General features: G+C 43.5%; 1 pseudogene; it reads right to left on the bottom strand.

Moving 5' to 3' along the window:
- Positions 1-13,525, bottom strand: part of LOC135537778 (serine/threonine-protein kinase TBK1-like) — a 76,895-nt pseudogene extending 63,370 nt beyond the window's left edge.
- Between the last annotated feature and the right edge of the window lie 811 nt (positions 13,526-14,336).

The following is a 14,336-nucleotide window of genomic DNA, read 5'->3' on the forward strand; positions in this document are numbered from 1 at the left end:
TGTTGAGAAGAGGTGATAAGGTGTGTGTGTCTGTAAGAGGTGTGTGTGTGTGTGTCCAGTCCTTCTTACCCACGTCCTGTAGCACGATAAGGAACTCATCCTCGGGGAGTCCGTAGGCGTTAGAAGACTCCTCCAGCACCGTATACAGACTCCCACAGGGACAATACTCCATCACCAACACCTTGTGACGGGTGTTGGACTGGGACAGGAAATGACATGTTAGTCAGCACGACTGACACCTCACTAAGACAAACACACACGTGGTCAAATCAACGGTTGTGCTTTCTGTTTCAGAGTTTCTGATGTTAGACAGAGATACCTCCACTAGGTAGTGTTATTCTACAGATAGTATATACTGACAGAGATACCTCCACTAGGTAGTGCTATTCTACAGATAGTATATACTGACAGAGATACCTCCACTAGGTAGTGTTATTCTACAGATAGTATATACCGATAGAGATACCTCCACTAGGTAGTGTTATTCTACAGATAGTATATACTGACAGAGATACCTCTACTAGGTAGTGTTATTCTACAGATAGTATATACTGACAGAGATACCTCTACTAGGTAGTGTTATTCTACAGATAGTATATACTGATAGAGATACCTCCTGTAGGTAGTGTTATTCTACAGAGAGTATATACTGACAGAGATACCTCCACTAGGTAGTGTTATTCTACAGATAGTATATGCTGACAGAGATACCTCCTCTAGGTAGTGTTATTCTACAGATAGTATATACTGATAGAGATACCTCCTCTAGGTAGTGTTATTCTACAGATAGTATATACCTCCACTAGGTAGTGTTATTCTACAGAGAGTATATACTGACAGAGATACCTCCACTAGGTAGTGTTATTCTACAGATAGTATATACTGACAGAGATACCTCCTCTAGGTAGTGTTATTCTACAGATAGTATATACTGACAGAGATACCTCCACTAGGTAGTGTTATTCTACAGATAGTATATACTGATAGAGATACCTGCACTAGGTAGTGTTATTCTACAGAGAGTATATACAGATAGTATATACCTCCACTAGGTAGTGTTATTCTACAGATAGTATATACTGACAGAGATACCTCCTCTAGGTAGTGTTATTCTACAGATAGTATATACTGATAGAGATACCTCCACTAGGTAGTGTTATTCTACAGATAGTATATACTGACAGAGATACCTCCTCTAGGTAGTGTTATTCTACAGAGAGTATATACTGATAGAGATACCTCCACTAGGTAGTTATTCTACAGAGAGTATATACTGATAGAGATACCTCCACTAGGTAGTGTTATTCTACAGAGAGTATATACTGATAGAGATACCTCCACTAGGTAGTGTTATTCTACAGATAGTATATACTGATAGATACCTCCACTAGGTAGTGTTATTCTACAGATAGTATATACTGATAGAGATACCTCCACTAGGTAGTGTTATTCTACAGATAGTATATACTGATAGAGATACCTCCTCTAGGTAGTGTTATTCTACAGATAGTATATACTGACAGAGATACCTCCTCTAGGTAGTGTTATTCTACAGAGAGTATATACTGACAGAGATACCTCCTCTAGGTAGTGTAATTCTACAGATAGTATATACTGACAGAGATACCTCCTCTAGGTAGTGTTATTCTACAGAGAGTATATACTGACAGAGATACCTCCTCTAGGTAGTGTTATTCTACAGATAGTATATACCTCCTCTAGGTAGTGTAATTCTACAGATAGTATATACTGATAGAGATACCTCCACTAGGTAGTGTTATTCTACAGATAGTATATACTGACAGAGATACCTCCTCTAGGTAGTGTTATTCTACAGAGAGTATATACTGATAGAGATACCTCCACTAGGTAGTGTTATTCTACAGATAGTATATACTGACAGAGATACCTCCTCTAGGTAGTGTTATTCTACAGATAGTATATACTGACAGAGATACCTCCTCTAGGTAGTGTTATTCTACAGATAGTATATACTGACAGAGATACCTCCTCTAGGTAGTGTTATTCTACAGAGAGTATATACTGATAGAGATACCTGCACTAGGTAGTGTTATTATACAGATAGTATATACCTCCTCTAGGTAGTGTAATTCTACAGATAGTATATACTGATAGAGATACCTCCACTAGGTAGTGTTATTCTACAGATAGTATATACTGACAGAGATACCTCCTCTAGGTAGTGTTATTCTACAGAGAGTATATACTGATAGAGATACCTCCACTAGGTAGTGTTATTCTACAGATAGTATATACTGACAGAGATACCTCCTCTAGGTAGTGTTATTCTACAGATAGTATATACTGACAGAGATACCTCCTCTAGGTAGTGTTATTCTACAGATAGTATATACTGACAGAGATACCTCCTCTAGGTAGTGTTATTCTACAGAGAGTATATACTGATAGAGATACCTGCACTAGGTAGTGTTATTATACAGATAGGTATCTCTATCAGTATACAGAGAGTATACACCTCCACTAGGTAGTGTTATTCTACAGATAGTATATACTGATAGAGATACCTCCTCTAGGTAGTGTTATTCTACAGATAGTATATACTGACAGAGATACCTCCACTAGGTAGTGTTATTCTACAGATAGTATATACTGATAGAGATACCTCCACCAGGTAGTGTTATTCTACAGAGAGTATATACTGACAGAGATACCTCCTCTAGGTAGTGTTATTCTACAGATAGTATATACCTCCTCTAGGTAGTGTAATTCTACAGACAGTATATACCTCCACTAGGTAGTGTTATTCTACAGATAGTATCTACTGACAGAGATACCTCCACTAGGTAGTGTTATTCTACAGATAGTATATACTGACAGAGATACCTCCTCTAGGTAGTGTTATTCTACAGATAGTATATACTGATAGAGATACCTCCTCTAGGTAGTGTTATTCTACAGACAGTATATACCTCCACTAGGTAGTGTTATTCTACAGATAGTATCTACTGACAGAGATACCTCCACTAGGTAGTGTTATTCTACAGATAGTATATACTGACAGAGATACCTCCTCTAGGTAGTGTTATTCTACAGATAGTATATACTGACAGAGATACCTCCACTAGGTAGTGTTATTCTACAGATAGTATCTACTGACAGAGATACCTCCACTAGGTAGTGTTATTCTACAGATAGTATATACTGACAGAGATACCTCCACTAGGTAGTGTTATTCTACAGATAGTATATACTGACAGAGATACCTCCACTAGGTAGTGTTATTCTACAGAGAGTATATACTGACAGAGATACCTCCACTAGGTAGTGTTATTCTACAGAGAGTATATACCTCCACTAGGTAGTGTTATTCTACAGAGAGTATATACCTCCACTAGGTAGTGTTATTCTACAGATAGTATATACTGACAGAGATACCTCCACTAGGTAGTGTTATTCTACAGAGAGTATATACTGACAGAGATACCTCCACTAGGTAGTGTTATTCTACAGAGAGTATATACCTCCACTAGGTAGTGTTATTCTACAGAGAGTATATACCTCCACTAGGTAGTGTTATTCTACAGATAGTATATACTGACAGAGATACCTCCACTAGGTAGTGTTATTCTACAGAGAGTATATACTGACAGAGATACCTCCACTAGGTAGTGTTATTCTACAGAGAGTATATACCTCCACTAGGTAGTGTTATTCTACAGAGAGTATATACCTCCACTAGGTAGTGTTATTCTACAGATAGTATATACTGATAGAGATACCTCCACTAGGTAGTGTTATTCTACAGATAGTATATACCTCCACTAGGTAGTGTTATTCTACAGAGAGTATATACCTCCACTAGGTAGTGTTATTCTACAGAGAGTATATACCTCCACTAGGTAGTGTTATTCTACAGATAGTATATACTGACAGAGATACCTCCACTAGGTAGTGTTATTCTACAGATAGTATATACTGACAGAGATACCTCCACTAGGTAGTGTTATTCTACAGATAGTATATACTGACAGAGATACCTCCACTAGGTAGTGTTATTCTACAGATAGTATATACTGACAGAGATACCTCCACTAGGTAGTGTTATTCTACAGATAGTATATACTGACAGAGATACCTCCACTAGGTAGTGTTATTCTACAGATAGTATATACTGACAGAGATACCTCCACTAGGTAGTGTTATTCTACAGATAGTATCTACTGACAGAGATACCTCCACTAGGTAGTGTTATTATACAGAGAGTATATACTGACAGAGATACCTCCTCTAGGTAGTGTTATTATACAGAGAGTATATACTGACAGAGATACCTCCTCTAGGTAGTGTTATTCTACAGATAGTATATACTGACAGAGATACCTCCTCTAGGTAGTGTTATTCTACAGAGAGTATATACTGACAGAGATACCTCCTCTAGGTAGTGTTATTCTACAGATAGTATATACTGACAGAGATACCTCCACTAGGTAGTGTTATTCTACAGATAGTATATACTGACAGAGATACCTCCACCAGGTAGTGTTATTCTACAGATAGTATATACCTCCACTAGGTAGTGTTATTCTACAGATAGTATATACTGATAGAGATACCTCCACTAGGTAGTGTTATTCTACAGAGAGTATATACTGATAGAGATACCTCCTCTAGGTAGTGTTATTCTACAGATAGTATATACTGACAGAGATACCTCCACTAGGTAGTGTTATTCTACAGATAGTATATACTGATAGAGATACCTCCTCTAGGTAGTGTTATTCTACAGATAGTATATACTGATAGAGATACCTCCACTAGGTAGTGTTATTCTACAGATAGTATATACTGACAGAGATACCTCCACTAGGTAGTGTTATTCTACAGATAGTATATACTGACAGAGATACCTCCACTAGGTAGTGTTATTCTACAGAGAGTATATACTGACAGAGATACCTCCTCTAGGTAGTGTTATTCTATAAATTACAGGATATATAACTGACCTCCTCCTCCACAGCGAACAGCTTGACGATGTTCTTATGGTTGAGTTTCTTCAGGACCTCAAACTCTCTCATTTGGACGTCGAGTGGTCGCAGGAAACTGAGGTTGTTGAACACCTTCACCGCATATAGGTCCCCCGTTTTCTGGTGTTACAGAACACATAGTGTTATATACAGGTGTGTTTTCAGGTGTTACAGAACACATAGTGTTATATACAGGTGTGTTTTCTGGTGTTACAGAACACATAGTGTTATATACAGGTGTGTTTTCTGGTGTTACAGAACAAATAGTGTTATATACAGGTGTGTTTTCAGGTGTTACAGAACACATAGTGTTATATACAGGTGTGTTTTCAGGTGTTACAGAACACATAGTGTTATATACAGGTGTGTTTTCAGGTGTTACAGAACACATAGTGTTATATACAGGTGTGTTTTCAGGTGTTACAGAACACATAGTGTTATATACAGGTGTGTTTTCAGGTGTTACAGAACACATAGTGTTATATACAGGTGTGTTTTCTGGTGTTACAGAACACATAGTGTTATATACAGGTGTGTTTTCTGGTGTTACAGAACACATAGTGTTATATACAGGTGTGTTTTCAGGTGTTACAGAACACATAGTGTTATATACAGGTGTGTTTTCAGGTGTTACAGAACACATAGTGTTATATACAGGTGTGTTTTCAGGTGTTACAGAACACATAGTGTTATATACAGGTGTGTTTTCTGGTGTTACAGAACACATAGTGTTATATACAAGTGTGTTTTCTGGTGTTACAGAACACATAGTGTTATATACAGGTGTGTTTTCAGGTGTTACAGAACACATAGTGTTATATACAGGTGTGTTTTCAGGTGTTACAGAACACATAGTGTTATATACAGGTGTGTTTTCAGGTGTTACAGAACACATAGTGTTATATACAGGTGTGTTTTCTGGTGTTACAGAACACATAGTGTTATATACAGGTGTGTTTTCAGGTGTTACAGAACACATAGTGTTATATACAGGTGTGTTTTCAGGTGTTACAGAACACATAGTGTTATATACAGGTGTGTTTTCAGGTGTTACAGAACACATAGTGTTATATACAGGTGTGTTTTCAGGTGTTACAGAACACATAGTGTTATATACAGGTGTGTTTTCAGGTGTTACAGAACTCAGGTCAACCATTATCTTTAACAGAAAAATATTCTGTGTTTAAACTTTAGGTAGAAGACGATATACAGGTCCCCTGTTTTCTGATGTTAGAGAACAAAACATTATTAAACCTTAAATAGCAAACCACGAATTGCCTGCGTGCACTGAGTAGTGAAATCTACACTACATGACCAAAAGTATGTGGACACCTGCTCAGCCATCATCTCATTACAAAATCATGGACATTAATATGGAGACGGTCCCCCCTTTTCTGCTATAAAAGCCTCCACTCTTCTGGGAAGGCTTTCCACTAGATGTTGGTACATTGCTGCTATAACAGCCTCCACTCTTCTGGGAAGGCTTTCCACTAGATGTTGGTACATTGCTGCTATAACAGCCTCCACTCTTCTGGGAAGGCTTTCCACTAGATGTAGGAACATTGCTGCTATAACAGCCTCCACTCTTCTGGGAAGGCTTTCCACTAGATGTTGGAACATTGCTGCTATAACAGCCTCCACTCTTCTGGGAAGGCTTTCCACTAGATGTTGGAACATTGCTGCTATAACAGCCTCCACTCTTCTGGGAAGGCTTTCCACTAGATGTTGGAACATTGCTGCGGGACTTGCTTCCATTCAGCAACAAGAACATTAGTGAGGTGGGGCGATTAGGCTGCGAGACAGGCCGATTCGCCTGACCTCACTGAGCTCGCAGTCAGCGTTCCAATTCATCCCGAAGGTGTCCGGTGAGGTTGAGGTCAGGGCTCTGTGCATGCCAGTCACGTTCTTCCACACCGATGTCAACAAACCATTTCTGTAGGGACCTTGCTTTGTGCTCGGGGGGGCAAGGAAGGGGACTTCCCCAAACTGTTGCCACAAAGATGGAAGCACAGAATCTTCTAGAATGTCATTGTATTCTGTAGCGTTAAGATTTCCCTTCACTGGAACTAAGGGGCCTAGTCTGAACCATGAAAAACATCCCCAGACAATTATTCCTCCTCCACCAAACGTTACAGCTGGCACCGAAGAACGGGTTGAAATAGTAGAATCCACTCATTTGAAGGGGTGTCCACATACCGCTGTATATATAGTGTATTTTTTATTTGACCTTTTTTTAACAAGGCAGTTAAGAACAAATTCTTATTTACAATGACGGCCTCCGGGGGAACGGTGGGTTAACTGGTCTAGGAACAGTGGGTTAACTGGTCTAGGAACAGTGGGTTAACTGGTCTAGGAACAGTGGGTTAACTGGTCTAGGAACAGTGGGTTAACTGGTCTGGGAACAGTGGGTTAACTGGTCTAGGAACAGTGGGTTAACTGGTCTAGGAACAGTGGGTTAACTGCCTTGTTCTGGGGCAGAACAACAGGTTTATACCTTGTCAGTTTGGGGATTCAATCGAGCAACCTTTCGGTTACTGACCCAATGTTATAACCACTAGGCTTCCCTGCCGTCCCGTATCTAGGGAACAGGTTGCCATCAGGGACACAGCCCCAGTGAGACAGTCCATCAGGTCCCATCAGGGACACAGCCCTAGTGAGACAGTCCATCAGGGACACAGCCCTAGTAAGACAGTCCATCAGGGACACAGCCCCAGTGAGACAGTCCATCAGGTCCCATCAGGGACACAGCCCTAGTAAGACAGTCCATCAGGTCCCATCAGGGACACAGCCCCAGTGAGACAGTCCATCAGGGACACAGCCCTAGTGAGACAGTCCATCAGGTCCCATCAGGGACACAGCCCTAGTGAGACAGTCCATCAGGGACACAGCCCTAGTGAGACAGTCCATCAGGTCCCATCAGGGACACAGCCCTAGTGAGACAGTCCATCAGGGACACAGCCCTAGTGAGACAGTCCATCAGGTCCCATCAGGGACACAGCCCCAGTGAGACAGTCCATCAGGGACACAGCCCTAGTGAGACAGTCCATCAGGTCCCATCAGGGACACAGCCCTAGTGAGACAGTCCATCAGGGACACAGCCCTAGTGAGACAGTCCATCAGGTCCCATCAGGGACACAGCCCCAGTGAGACAGTCCATCAGGTCCCATCAGGGACACAGCCCTAGTGAGACAGTCCATCAGGGACACAGCCCTAGTGAGACAGTCCATCAGGTCCCATCAGGGACACAGCCCTAGTGAGACAGTCCATCAGGGACACAGCCCTAGTGAGACAGTCCATCAGGTCCCATCAGGGACACAGCCCTAGTGAGACAGTCCATCAGGGACACAGCCCTAGTGAGACAGTCCATCAGGTCCCATCAGGGACACAGCCCCAGTGAGACAGTCCATCAGGTCCCATCAGGGACACAGCCCCAGTGAGACAGTCCATCAGGGACACAGCCCTAGTTAGACAGTCCATCAGGTCCCATCAGGGACACAGCCCTAGTGAGACAGTTCATCAGGGACACAGCACCAGTGAGACAGTCCATCAGGGACACAGCCCTAGTGAGACAGTCCATCAGGTCCCATCAGGGACACAGCCCTAGTGAGACAGTCCATCAGGGACACAGCCCTAGTGAGACAGTCCATCAGGGACACAGCCCTAGTGAGACAGTCCATCAGGGACACAGCCCTAGTGAGACAGTCCATCAGGTCCCATCAGGGACACAGCCCTAGTTAGACAGTCCATCAGGTCCCATCAGGGACACAGCCCTAGTGAGACAGTCCATCAGGGACACAGCCCTAGTGAGACAGTCCATCAGGGACACAGCCCTAGTGAGACAGTCCATCAGGTCCCATCAGGGACACAGCTCTAGTGAGACAGTCCATCAGGGACACAGCCCTAGTGAGACAGTCCATCAGGGACACAGCCCTAGTGAGACAGTCCATCAGGTCCCATCAGGGACACAGCTCTAGTGAGACAGTCCATCAGGTCCCATCAGGGACACAGCCCCAGTGAGACAGTCCATCAGGGACACAGCCCTAGTGAGACAGTCCATCAGGTCCCATCAGGGACACAGCCCTAGTGAGACAGTCCATCAGGTCCCATTAGGGACACAGCCCCAGTGAGACAGTCCATCAGGGACACAGCCCTAGTGAGACAGTCCATCAGGTCCCATCAGGGACACAGCCCTAGTGAGACAGTCCATCAGGTCCCATTAGGGACACAGCCCCAGTGAGACAGTCCATCAGGGACACAGCCCTAGTGAGACAGTCCATCAGGTCCCATCAGGGACACAGCCCTAGTGAGACAGTCCATCAGGTCCCATCAGGGACACAGCCCTAGTGAGACAGTCCATCAGGTCCCATCAGGGACACAGCTCTAGTGAGACAGTCCATCAGGTCCCATCAGGGACACAGCCCTAGTGAGACAGTCCATCAGGGACACAGCCCTAGTGAGACAGTTCATTAAGTGCCATTGATGTTCATTCTGTCAGAATCAAACAGACAGAACCAAACCCAAAGACATGTCCAGACCCATCCTAATATGTGTTGGCATCCTCCCTCTAGTCGAGAGAGACCTGGGAAAGCCCCTATGGAGACAGAAGGGAAAGCCCCTGTGGAGAGAGAAGGGTTAGCACGCTAGCTTAGACTGATATGGCTGAGCAGACAACCATAACCCTCTGTGACATGAACAGTTGGTGAAACGTCTCAGAATGGCTAGTTAGTGAGACAACAGACAGTGAACAACAGGACTATACTAGACTTCCTGTTTGGCCTACATGTCAACAAATAAAACAACACTACACTTCTGCTCTTGCATCCACGCAGTTGAGAGACTGCCAAGATGTTTGGTGGAGAGACTGCCAAGATGTTTGGTGGAGAGACTGCCAAGATGTTTGGTGGAGAGACTGCCAAGATGTTTGGTGGAGAAACTGCCAAGATGTTTGGTGGAGAGACTGCCCAGATGTTTGGTGGAGAGACTGCCCAGATGTTTGGTGGAGAGACTGCCCAGATGTTTGGTGGAGAGACTGCCCAGATGTTTGGTGGAGAGACTGCCCAGATGTTTGGTGGAGAGACTGCCCAGATGTTTGGTGGAGAGACTGCCCAGATGTTTGGTGGAGAGACTGCCCAGATGTTTGGTGGAGAGACTGCCCAGATGTTTGGTGGAGAGACTGCCAAGATGTTTGGTGGATAGACTGCCAAGATGTTTGGTGGAGAGACTGCCAAGATGTTTGGTGGAGAGACTGCCAAGATGTTTGGTGGAGAGACTGCCAAGATGTTTGGTGGAGAGACTGCCAAGATGTTTGGTGGAGAGACTGCCAAGATGTCCCCCTCAGTTACAGTCCCCACCCTCCCCTAAGTAGAAGTGCCCCCCCCCGCACCCGTTACCGTTCCCCCCACCCCTCAGTTATGTTCCTACCATTCCACCACCCCACAGTTACAGTCCCCCCCTCCCTCAGTGCTGCCCATAGATACAGTTGAAGTCGGAAGTTTACATACACTTAGGTTGGAGTCATTAAAACTTGTTTTTCAACCACTCCACATATTTCTTGCTAACAAACTATAGTTTTGGGCAAGTCGGTTAGGGCATCTACTTTGTGCATGACACAAGTAATTTTTCCAACAATTGTTTAACAACAGATTATTTCACATATAATTCACTATATCACCATTCCAGTGGATCAGAAGTTTACATACACTAAGTTGAGTGTGCCTTTAAACAGCTTGGAAAATTATCTGACCAGTCCGATACCTTGTGTCTGCCACGGTAGATGTTAGTGTTAGCCCTGTACCTCGTGTCTGCCACGGTAGATGTTAGTGTTAGCCCTGTACCTTGTGTCTGCCACGGTAGATGTTAGCCCTGTACCTTGTGTCTGCCACGGTAGATGTTAGTGTTAGCCCTGTACCTTGTGTCTGCCACGGTAGATGTTAGCCCTGTACCTTGTGTCTGCCACGGTAGATGTTAGTGTTAGCCCTGTACCTTGTGTCTGCCACGGTAGACGTTAGCCCTGTACCTTGTGTCTGCCACGGCAGATGTTAGTGTTAGCCCTGTACCTTGTGTCTGCCACGGTAGACGTTAGCCCTGTACCTTGTGTCTGCCACGGTAGATGTTAGCCCTGTACCTTGTGTCTGCCACGGTAGATGTTAGTGTTAGCCCTGTACCTTGTGTCTGCCACGGTAGATGTTAGCCCTGTACCTTGTGTCTGCCACGGTAGATGTTAGTGTTAGCCCTGTACCTTGTGTTTGCCACGGTAGACGTTAGTGTTAGCCCTGTACCTTGTGTCTGCCACGGTAGATGTTAGTGTTAGCCCTGTACCTTGTGTCTGCCACGGTAGATGTTAGTGTTAGCCCTGTACCTTGTGTCTGCCACGGCAGATGTTAGTGTTAGCCCTGTACCTTGTGTCTGCCTCGGTAGATGTTAGTGTTAGCCCTGTACCTTGTGTCTGCCACGGCAGATGTTAGTGTTAGCCCTGTACCTTGTGTCTGCCACGGCAGATGTTAGTGTTAGCCCTGTACCTTGTGTCTGCCACGGTAGATGTTAGTGTTAGCCCTGTACCTTGTGTCTGCCACGGTAGATGTTAGTGTTAGCCCTGTACCTTGTGTCTGCCACGGCAGATGTTAGTGTTAGCCCTGTACCTTGTGTCTGCCACGGCAGATGTTAGTGTTAGCCCAGTACCTTGTGTCTGCCACGGTAGACGTTAGCTGTAGCTCCCTGGCCCAGCAGGTCTGAGATGAGCCACAGGTAGTTGGCTGTGCTCTGCATGATGATGGCTTCAGGTTCACCTGTAGTGGAGAACAAACCAGCACATTCAGATAGCACACTCAGGGGAATGACATATTGAACAACTAGCTCTGGTCCAGGTTGTTAGTGAGGCTTCTTCCTGAAGGCTCAACATTAGCAAGCTGCACCAACGCCAAGGACCAGAGCTAACAGTGGTCCTGGGTCACTCATAGAGTAGATAAAGAGAGCAACATTAGGTTATAGCAACCCCTGAAACAGTAACTGTCAATTAGTATCATGACTGGTGTAGCTATGGTCATAATAACATGCATTCTGTGTACTTCAAATATCAATCATTTCTGGTAAATATTGAATAGATATTTCACTAGCTCGGTTTCCAATCCAAATTGTTGGCAGATTTTAAAGTGCATACTCTAAATTCTGCATAAACTGACTTGTTGCTGGGGGGGGGGGGGGTAAATGTGCCTAGACTGGTTATGGCAGGTGTGTTCTCGCCACCAGTGCGGGTACACTGTCTACATGATGAGATTATTATGGATAAAAGTGAGAATATTTGGATGTGTCAAACGGCATCAAGAGCATCACCATGGCTTTCACCACCCTGTGAAGTTCATCATATAATGTATTTCACCTGTAGCCTGATAAACTGCACCGCTTTCTGAATCGTAGTGGGAGATAATGTAGTGGGAGACACCATATCATCCCATGACTCCAAATGGGTTTAAAATCGGTTATAAATATTTGCGCATAAAGAGGGCTCAAACCACCATTTCGCACATAATTAAATGTACATACATAAAAATATTCCACCATGATTAACTATTATCTAAGGGCATTTATAAAATTGTACCAAAACTTCCTGTTTCCATCACAGCTGTCGTGCTAAAAATACGACTTTTACTGGCATAAAAACTGTCGATGCGTTGAGTAAAATCCACTTCCTGACTCAGTGTCACCGCCAATAGGAGGCCTCGCTGATCCACTGAGAAATTAGAGAAAAATCAAACCCACCGCATTAAATCTAGACTAGAGGGATAATCCATTATACTGTATTAGCTGGATCTCAAGCAGTGTAAATGTGTGTAAAACTGACGTACCGGCGCCGATCACTTTATTACACCGTGACGCCATGGGAAACCCCCCTCCGGCCCAACGCGTTCACAATTATGACAAATATAGACAGCTCTCTGTCCATGACAATGTCCTAGCTACATGTCAAAGTCTAACGTTATAGTAATGGTCAGAAACGTCATTTGACTATGACAAAATGCTGTAGTAACATATCTAGGTAGCTAAAGTTGTGTGCCCTAACTACGCATCAGGCTATTCACCCAAGCAATGGTCTATGTTACCTTTTAATAATGTCTTCTTAACTAGCTAACTGCACCAAATAACGCCGAAGGAGGAGGAAAACGTATTTAGATAAACGTTTTATTCGTGTCTTGTCAGTCGGTCTGATTCACAGTGAAAAACAACAACAAAGATGACAGTTCCCACCTCCACAAAACCATATACACTGACATTACATAAGTACAACTGGGAGGGTCGCCACCAGGGAAGGACGACACCGTGTGCAGTTAAAACACGTTGTAGTCATACAATATAACTTTATATTTTTACATTTTGTCAGGTAAAAATCATAAGTATAATTAGGTTGTGTTTATTTCCTTACCTCCAGAAAAACCAGAATCCTTTCACTTCTGGATCACGTGATGGGAATAACCCAATCAGAAAGCAGTATGGAAAAGGGGGTGTGGTTCCTCTTTACCGTACTTCCTGAAAAAAAAAGACTTTAAATATGAGTCATAAGAAAGCTACAGTGTCGTTTTGATTTCAGGTGCATCGGCCCAGTTGTCTTTTCATTAGAGCCTGGATGGGGAAAACGAAAGCACCAAGTTTATAAAAACACAGAGGCGCAACATCTTAAGACTTCCGGGAACGCTTTCGAAGCAGATCAGAACGGAGTTTGAGAAGTAAATTAGAGAAGTGAGCAATTATTCTTTAGATGTACGTTCTCTCGAAATCTAAAGGCACAACCAGCCAATGTCTTTACTAGTTGAACATTTTACTACTCCAACCTCGTGAAAATAAACTGATACCTTTTTAAAATGCTCGTCAAAAACAACTTTATATCGAAGGAGCGCCTTATTAGAGATGACGGTTGGCACATGCGCAGTTCGGCGCGAGTTGAGTTAGCCCCGAAAACGTGTTAATGCGCATGTGTTTAGCTATCCGACCTCGCCAACAAGCGTGAGCTGGGATTTCTATCTTCATACTGTACGGTCTTTGGCAACAGTCACGCTCAATAGTCATGGATTTATCCTATATTAGTTCAAGGTTGTGGTGAATTAGAGCGGGACAGCACGGTACCTGTTAAAGATACCCCCACCCCCCCCGGGGGGGGGGAAATGTTGGTTGCTGCTCTGTGCATACATAACACACTGGAAGATAGACAAAAGGACATATACAGACAATACAGTAGAAAAGTGCAATTTATGAGCATTCAATGATTCATCTGCACATACAATTCTAATAGTCACATGTGCCGAATACAACGGGTAACCTTACAGTGAAATGCTTACTTAC

This window comes from Oncorhynchus masou, unplaced genomic scaffold (assembly GCF_036934945.1).
Source record: "Oncorhynchus masou masou isolate Uvic2021 unplaced genomic scaffold, UVic_Omas_1.1 unplaced_scaffold_841, whole genome shotgun sequence".
Lineage (NCBI taxonomy): Eukaryota > Metazoa > Chordata > Actinopteri > Salmoniformes > Salmonidae > Oncorhynchus > Oncorhynchus masou.